The sequence below is a fragment of the Sinohyriopsis cumingii genome, chromosome 14 (assembly GCF_028554795.1).
Source record: "Sinohyriopsis cumingii isolate HCF-2022 chromosome 14, ASM2855479v2, whole genome shotgun sequence".
Classification (NCBI taxonomy): domain Eukaryota; kingdom Metazoa; phylum Mollusca; class Bivalvia; order Unionida; family Unionidae; genus Sinohyriopsis; species Sinohyriopsis cumingii.
This window is the reverse complement of record NC_142974.1, coordinates 1,897,825-1,905,288: the sequence shown is the minus strand read 5'-3', so window position 1 is coordinate 1,905,288 and position 7,464 is coordinate 1,897,825. Positions and strand designations below refer to the sequence as shown.

Here is a 7,464-nt window from a genome sequence, read left to right as displayed (position 1 = left end):
TATTTAGTTTTTAGATGAAACTATGAATCAATGCCATGGAGATGCTTAAAAATGGAGCAAGTGACGCATATCTGAAAGGTGCGATGGAAAAGCTCTTCATGTTCTTTCAATGGCAGAATTTTATGCTCGTGTCTGTCTTTTGTATGGCCCTTAAATATTGCGTTGTCAGCTAAAAAATTGTTTATTGTTTTTAATGAGACTAGATGTAGGGTGATTTCATACAAGATGAAGAAATTCGTACAAATAGGCAAGGCAGATATTATCCTCGAGTTTAACCATATTTGGGTGTCATACCCATACTCTGTACCCTACACTGGCTATCCATTCGATCCAGAATCAAACACAAAATGTGTTCTCTGTGCTACATTTCACTCTCGGACTCTAGTCCAACATACCTAACCGATCTCACCCATGTGTACACACCAGCAAGATACGTACGGTCCTCTTCTGACAATCGTATACTCATTATTCCCACTATGAAAACAAAGTCATATGGACAGCGTTCTTTTGCATACCAGGGCCCAGCAATGTGGAATGAATTGCCCACTGAACTTAGACACAAAGACACAGTGATCCCATTCAAAAGTGCTCTCAAAACTCACTTATTTCGACTGCAAGAACAAACTTAAAGACCTAATGATGTTTCCTACCTTAAATATTCTCAGCATGTTTTTTTCCTTCTAATTTCATGGTGTTTGTTTTTGTAATCATATCATTGTATGTTTTTTATCTTATAGGTGTTGTCTAATGTTCTAAAGCGCTTAGAGCTTCTAAAGATTAGGGGCTATACAAAGTTCTCATTATTATTATTATTATTATTATTATTCAACTCTGTGATCTTCTGTCTGATAACCAAACTGCACCACCAAAACTTCCTTTGAGCGACCAGCAACTACTTACTGCGACATCCAATGTTGAAATGTCCATAAGTTTAGCTATGGGTGTCTCTAGCTTGGATTGCTATTAGAACATGCACTAATGGCGAAAAACAAAACCCGAAAAAAACATGCTAGTGAAGAAATTCAAAAATGGGTGACAAATGAGAGAGAGAGAGATAGACAGAATACTAACAATAAGTGCAGTTTTATAAAAAATGTTTGGCTCGCACTTATAAACAATATACATCGGTATGTGACTACTCATTGGGTTCAGCACTCCAAATAAATTACACACGGGCTTTGCTTGGTTGAATATATTTTGTATTCATTACATAGAAAGGCTTATGACGTATGCCATGAGCCTCATTGTTTCAATTAATATGATCAAATTCAGAGTTTACGGATATGCCACGATATAGTTTTATATCTATACTGGACATTCTGATTTTTCATTGAGATTTGCTAACTATTGACGAATGATACTTGAACTCAATAAAAACCATCATTGACGCCTACTCAGGAAATCCAGTTGCTATTGAGTTCAACATGATGTAATGTAATATAATGAACAGAATTCGGATGGCTTCTAAAAGCTATCATGTACTACACCCATCAATTAGTTTATTTCTTCTTTTTTTGTGAGTGTTCGTAATTTTATTATTTCTCAATAAAACAAACTGTTTAAAGTTGAACGAGAAGTTTAAAAAATATTTCACTACTAAATTGCCGATGCACAATAAACATGATTACGTTATTTTATTATATATATAACAATACCATGATCACGCATACTAACGGGATTTTGTTACTTTAAATGCATATTTGAACTGCTCAACGTACTTGGGACATAATGAGAAGATCATCTTTAAAAACAAATTTAAATGTCACATTTAAATCCTGGACTTAACTGAATAACATTTCACAACGTCCGAATCAACTTGGAAGTTTGGAGAATCAGCCAGATATATGGATCGAATCAGTCAGCGATATGTACTGAATCAGCCTGATCCGAGTTTGAGAGTAATTACCACATTAATGAATAATGTTACTATAATAGATTTATCAATCAAGAAAGTTAACAGTCACATTTGTTTAACAAATTGTATCGTGGTGTTCCGATGTGTGTAGTTAAAAGAAATCTAACGAGTTTATGTGAACACACAGACTTTCAATTACAAGTGATTTTTTTCCTATTATCGACATTACACAAAAAGATGAATGTAGAATGGGAAGGAGGGGTTTATTATATATCGAGTGGAAAACAGTCTTGAACGTAACTGTGGAAGAAAAAATGCATATTCATCCGATGCAGTTACATACAAAATCAAACGTGCATAATAAATTGATGTTGGAAACATTGAATGAAAAGCCCAAACATTTCTTTAATGTTATTTCATTTGGTAGATAATTTCTTACTTTTCAAAGATGGAGAAGAAAAAAAAGAGTAAAATAATTAAGGATTGTTCCAGAACTGATAGTATTCACGCAGTTTAGAGCTGCGCATTGAACCATCTTGTTTATACTTGACACTTTGCTGCACAAATTGAATACAACTCTTATACGGTAATCGTCTCAAATGACGTCACATCCTGCTTGTATGGAAGGGAGGTAACAAATTCGCAGCAGGTTCTTTCCGTTTGATCTCGGAATACAGAATACAGGACAATATTTTGTTTGAAATGTTTGTACAAATACAATAGATGCAAAGTAAAAAATAGTCGGGATAGATTATATACACAAACTACTATATATCCTTATATTTACAATAAAATTGTGCAGGTCCGGGTTTTAGTCACCTTTAAGTGGCAGGAATATTTACCAACACCTATAATGAGAGTCTGTCCATAAACGCTTGATTTTTTCGTAGTATCAAAAAAAGCGTTTAGAAGACGAGGGAGAGGACGTAAACAAATTTCATCGATCAAGCCGAAAATATCTACATGACATATTAATGAGGCGAAAGTGGTTTTATGGGAATACTTAAACAAAGGTTTATAAACACAAGCAACCTAGAGAATTGTGAATGTTCTTGAAAGAGGGCTAGATAATAGTCAACATGAAAATTAGAATAATCCTGTTGCAACAGAATTTCAAGGGCTCCTTCTTTTCTTCTTCTTCTTCTTCTTCAAATAATGTGCTTGGTTCGTTCCTCAAGAACATATTCGCATACTCGTTAATAGGCCCAAATGGATATTTGTCTTTGGTTGCTGGCAGTATATTCAATTGAATTCACATGTTACCATTGCACTAAGCTCTATGACAATGGACATATTATCTGTTTCACAATCAGGTATTGAGATATATGTTTCAGAAAAGGTGTATCACCGGTGGTGATACCACTTTTATCTACACAGTGTCAATATTACTTTTAAAGCAACATTCTTTTTCCATTTAGTAACCATATTTGCTCTTGTCTATGTTATTCAGATCTGAATTTCCAAAGTTTTACTTATTTCATAAGTTTCCTCCTCTCTCACATCAGGATACTGCTCTGCTGGCCTAGTGATTAGAGCGTCCGCATCGGATGCAGGAGGTTGCGGGTTCGAACCCCGGCTGAGTCATGCAAAATACTTATAAAAATGGTACAGCTGCCTCTCCTGGCGCTCAGCATTAAGATGTTAGTGTTAGGACAGATTGGCCTGGTTCAGGATAATGTGACTGGGTGGGACAACAAGCTACATGTCTGTGGCATTATGCCCCAGTGCTAGACATCACTATAAACAGTCACATTGCATACATTGTAGCTATATGACAGAACAATTGTTAAGGCTACATTTAAAGTCCAAATCACACACACATACACACACTCTCACATCAGTATAATACGTCTTAAAAGGTATCAGTACTGTTAACCTACTGGTATACATTTTTATAATCAAAGAGTCAGTGCCATCAAATATGCAACCTTGAGGTCGTAACTTTTTTACATGATAATGTTATATCAAGAATTATGCAAATTGAAGATAAGTTTTACCCACTGGATATCATAAACCTGTTACTCTTAACAACAAATTGTACAAGAACAAATCTTGATCACATGTAGTAATGAAATTGTTTAAATAGCAGTTTTAACTCTCATCACAATCATGTCTGAAAATGATGGAGAAATTTGGCAATGATGGGGAAATTTGGCATTGATTGAAAATGATGGAGAAATTTGGCATTGATTTGAAAATGATGGAGATATTTGGCATTGATTGAAAATGATGGAGGAATTTGGTATTGATTAGAGTTGATTGCAAAATGAAATTAAGTGACAGTGAAAATTTGTGTGCAGCAACTGTTACCAATGTAGACTGTGAGCTTGCCAAAGCGCAACAAATAATGTCCAAATGTAGAAATAGAGAAAAATGGGAAACCAAAATCCATGCAAGTAAATTCATAATAATTGATTAACGATGTTACATTCTGATCTGTGTGTGATTTAGATTTTTAAAGTAGCTTTAACAAAATTCAGTCATCCTGAAGTCTATAAAACATTATGTCATGTTTTAGCATTATCATTCTGCATGTGAAATGTGTTAATGAATATGTAAAAATCTCTAAATTTTCATATGAAAACATTGATTTATTTGACAAAATGCACAATTTGAATTATAAGTACAATCTAAATTTTTTAGAAAAAGTTGCTGCTATAAAATTATTGCCAAAGTTAGGAACTTCTTTGTATCCTTTGCAGCTGTTAATTGCATTGGTACAGAATGGTAGGCTCAACTAATGTTGATACATGAGAAACCTTGCCAGTAGCTTCTCATGGGTAGGTAGTTCTTCCCAGGATTTTCCAGGTTTCTTCTTCCACCATTTATTCTGGCTGCCATGTATAACCTATCTTGTGTTGAAAATTGGTATTAAACCCTACAACAAAAACAACAACAACAACAACAACACAGAATTGAGATAAATTCATGCATTTCAAATTGTTTTGCTTGAACAAAATACATATTAAGAAGATCAATGTTTTGAGAAGGTATAGGGAAATATTCACCTGTGAAGTCAAAACATTTTGTAATGTCATCAGTGACAAATCTGCTTTTCCACTTCATGAAATATTTTCTTATATGTACTCAAACAGCATAGATATCTTCTGATGTAGTTTAAGACAAGACAGTAACGTACATGGTCTGTCTTCTTTCTTCTGATGTAGTTTAAGACAAAACAGTAACGTACATGGTCTGTCTTCTTTCTTCTGATGTAGTTTAAGACAAAACAGTAACGTACACGGTCTGTCTTCTTTCTTCTGATGTAGTTTAAGACAAAACAGTAACGTACATGATCTGTCTTCTTTCTTCTGATGTAGTTTAAGACAAAACAGTAACGTAAATGGTCTGTCTTCTTTCTTCTGATGAAGGAAGATACATTACAATTAGTCATGTTAGGACTCTTTTCGTCTTTTACTGTAGAAATGAAAATATTAAGGCTATTGTCATATCTTACTTTAGAGGTCACAATATTAGGGCTGTTATCATCTACTGTAGAAGTACTAATATTTGGACCATTGTTATGTATAATAATTTATTTTTGGTGCATGACTTTCGTTCATGTTGACCTCAGTCATATTTCCTCTGCACTGCATGCTATAGCCAAAAATGTGTAAAAAGTGCTGTTGAAACAAAATAAAAAAGGTATGTCAGCTGTGTTACTATCCTTAATTATTGATGTCTCTGCACATGATGGGATAAATCCCTTTGCAGAGGAAACCAGTTCAATTTCAAATTTTTAGAGCTGTTATTTTGGAGGGACTGGGGTAGGAAATATTTTGTTTTGTTGGTATTAACGACAAGTTTAAGACACAATTTGGCTATATCATGCCAAGGAAATGGGAGTTACGTGCCTTTCACATCAAGGCAGCCTGTCGTCATGGGTATCAAACCCATGACCCATGGATTATGAGTACAGCACTATACTCACTGAGTTACCATTGCTACTTTGCATGAGATGATAATACCCCAGCAACAAAATAGTACTGCTAGGCAAGTCTCATGTAAGTATTTTAACATAGAAAATGGAGCAAAATAAAAAACATTGAGACTTTATTCTGCATTATCTTTGCTTGGTTTGTAGGTAAAATAAAACCAAAAAAGAATTTTCTTGCCCCCAGTAAATAGTTAACAATAATGGCATAAAATTTGCATTCAAGAAACACTGAATGATTGATAAACAATTTTAATAACCATCTCAGGTCAAAACATGCATTGAATGATGGTAAATGGATATTAACAACGTCAGAAACAACCATGTATTGAATCATGGAGAAAGGATGTTAAGCTGGTCAGAGCAAACAATGCAGTGAACAATGGGAAAAGGATGTTAACCTGGTGAGACTAAATCCTGCATTGAATGATGGGATAGGATGTTAATTTGGTCAGACTAAATCCTGCTTTGAATGGTGGGAAAAGAAAGTTAGCCTGGACAGATCAAACCATGCATGAATGATGGGGAAAAGGATTTTAACCTGGTTAGACTAAATCCAGCATTGAATGATGGGAAAAGGATGTTAACCTGGTGAGACTAAATCCTGTATTGAATATTGGGAAAGGATGTTAACCTGATCAGACTAAATCCTGCAATGAATGATGTGATAGGATGTTAATTTGGTCAAACAAAATCCTGTATTGAATGATGGAAAAAGGATGTTAACCTGGTGAGACTAAATCCAGCATTGAATGATGGGAAAAGGATTTAACCTGGTGAGACTAAATCCTGCATAGAATGATGGGATAGAATGTTAACCCGGTTGGACTAAATCCTGCATTGAATGATGGGAAAATGATGTTAACCTGGGCAGACTAAATCATGCATTAATTGATGGGATAGCAGAGGTCTCACTAGGATTTTAAAACTAGGAGTCCAGGACTCCCATTTTGGTAAAATTAGGAGTCCCATATCAAAAGTTGCAGTCCCTTTTCTACAGAATCTACACAGTCGTGAATGCATCTATTTTCCGAGATATCTGGGATATAATGTTAACCTGGTAAGGCTAAATCCTGCATTGAATGATGGGATAGGATGTTAACCTTTTCAATCTAAATCCTGCTTGTGGGTCGGTGCTTCCTTCCATTTTTTTCCGGGTTCTTCTTCCACCATTTATACTGGCCACCACGTATAGTCTTTTGCTGAAAAATGGTGTTAAGCTAAATCCTGCATTGAATGATGGGACAGGAAGTTAACCTGGCCTGGTCAGACTAAATCCTGGATTGAACATAGGATATAATGTTAAACTGGTAAGACTAAGTCCTGCATTGAATGATGGGATAGGATGTTAATCTGCATACTTGTCAACCCCTTGAGATGAAAACCTGTATGCCAGACCAATACAAACCTTACAAAGACCAAAAAACATTAAACAAAAAATGTATTCATTTATTATATAAGATCAACAGTTTTAAAACAACAAATGTTATCACAAAGTATTTTTACACACATTTACATAATTATTTACATTTCTGAAACTTTATTTTATTCTTTTGATTTTGAGTGTGTTGTAACATGTCACAGAATTGTACAAATCCCTTTAGTTTTTAAATGCTTGTACTTGGATTTTGTTTTTTTGTATACAACGATACCCAAGGGTGATTTATGTATATTG

General features: G+C 34.6%; 1 protein-coding gene across 4 annotated transcripts in view; it reads left to right on the top strand.

The window, feature by feature from the left end:
• Nucleotides 1-2,498: 2,498 nt before the first annotated feature.
• LOC149783087 (glutathione hydrolase 1 proenzyme-like) overlaps nucleotides 2,499-7,464 on the top strand; it is a 74,615-nt gene continuing 69,649 nt past the window's right edge. The window contains exon 1 of one of the 4 annotated variants that reach the window (XM_089931303.1): nucleotides 2,499-2,559. The gene's annotated coding sequence lies outside the window, so the exon portion shown is untranslated. Of the gene's footprint in view, nucleotides 2,560-2,714; nucleotides 2,869-7,464 lie in introns of those variants that run through there. The other 3 variants (XM_089931305.1, XM_089931302.1, XM_089931304.1) reach the window with 3 other exon arrangements.